The sequence below is a fragment of the Hippocampus comes genome, unplaced genomic scaffold (assembly GCF_001891065.2).
Source record: "Hippocampus comes isolate QL1 unplaced genomic scaffold, H_comes_QL1_v1.1 C16998517, whole genome shotgun sequence".
Classification (NCBI taxonomy): Eukaryota; Metazoa; Chordata; class Actinopteri; order Syngnathiformes; family Syngnathidae; genus Hippocampus; species Hippocampus comes.
Genome location: NW_017841743.1, coordinates 1 through 1665, shown reverse-complemented (window position 1 = coordinate 1665; position 1665 = coordinate 1). Strand labels below are relative to the sequence as shown.

General features: G+C 46.8%; 1 pseudogene; it reads left to right on the top strand.

Annotated features, from left to right (window-relative positions):
• The first annotated feature begins 610 nt into the window (after positions 1 to 610).
• Positions 611 to 1659, top strand: LOC109509681 (homeobox protein OTX2 pseudogene; annotated as a pseudogene).
• The last annotated feature ends 6 nt before the right edge of the window (positions 1660 to 1665 follow it).

Sequence of the window (1665 nt, the reverse complement as noted above, 5' to 3'; positions counted from 1 at the left end):
GAAAGGGTACAATTTGGATTTTTCCAAAAAATCTTTTCTAGATATTCACTTTTGGAATTGAAGTACTGAAATAGTTCTTGACGATGTTCTAATGTATTGAGATGCACTATGTGACATCACTTGCAGGGTTTTAAATGGTTTAATTACTGGGGAAATGGTTTCAATGTGTGAAAAATATCATGCATCAAATGTTTATGACACAAACATGTTGTGGTATTAAATGTTTGCACGGGTGTTTCTCCACGTGCAGAGCTTTAAATAACTATGTACGGAAAATATATCGTAACGAATTTTAATCACCATAATTATATTAGCATTTTGGGGTACATATTTTACAGTTCAATGCTGACTTTCGTTTGTTTCTGCATATAGGCAGATATTTACATTTTTATTTGGTGCCTAAAGTGTTAGGTGGGTGCAAAAATGATGCACCAATTGTTTCTAATATTGCACGAGCATTTGCGGGTTAAATTTTAAATGCGTTTTAGAGTTGCAGGCTGTAATTGATCATGTAATTGTCTTGGCCTCTACTGACGAAAAATATTGTTTATTATATTTAATACAATTGTTGCATGATATTGTGTGGATTCAAAGTTTCACAGTCGCATGATTGGCTCTCACTCTGCAGGTCTGGTTCAAAAACCGAAGGGCCAAACACCGCCAGCAGGCCCAGCAGACCCAAAGCGGAGCACCCAGCAAAGCGTCCAGCACCAGGCCGGTGAAAAAGAAACCCTCTCCGGTCCGGGAGGCCAGCTCGGACAGCGGGGCGAGCGGCCAGTTCACGCCGCCCTCCAACGCCTCTCTGCCGCCCGTGAGCACCGCGGCGACGCCGGTGTCCATCTGGAGCCCGGCTTCCATTTCGCCCCTGTCCGACCCCATGTCCGCTTCCTCGGCGTCCTCCTGCATGCAGCGCTCCTACCCGGTGACGTACACCCAGGCCACGTCTGCCTACAACCAGGGCTACACGGGTTCGTCGTCCTACTTCTCCGGCATGGACTGCGGCTCATACCTCTCGCCGATGCACCATCACCAACTGAGCTCCGCTATGAGCCCGATGAGCAACGGAGGAGGCGGCGGCGGGGTGTCCAGCCACCTGAGCCCGGCGTCGTCGCTCTCCTCGTCGGCGTACGGCTACGGAGGCACGGCGGACTGCATGGACTATAAGGACCAGACAACTTCGTCCTCATGGAAGCTCAATTTCAACACCGATTGTTTGGATTATAAAGAGCAGCAGGCGGCGTGGAAGTTCCAGGTTTTGTGATCTGATTTACAGGCCCTGGGGGAGCGGGCGCGAGCCGGCCCGGGGGGAGGGGGGGTGGGGGGACTCCTCTTCTACCTCTTTTCTCCCCCCTTTTTTTTCATCTGAGCATTCACACTCCAGACTTTGATCGAGCAGAAGGAACAATTAAAAAATGACCAACAAGAACGGAACTTTTTGGTGGTGGTGGGGGCGGGGTTAATAAACTTCTTAAGCATCCCCAATGTGATCAAAGTTTTGGCGTGTGCAAGATTTCTGACATGGATGCACTACTTAATTTATGACAAATATGTTTAAAAACGAAAAGACAATCAAACGTTTCCCTCTATTTTCTTTTTTATCCAATTCTGTTTTGTTCTATGTTCTTCTAGATTAATTTCTTCTTTTTTGTTGCTATTTTTTTTTTT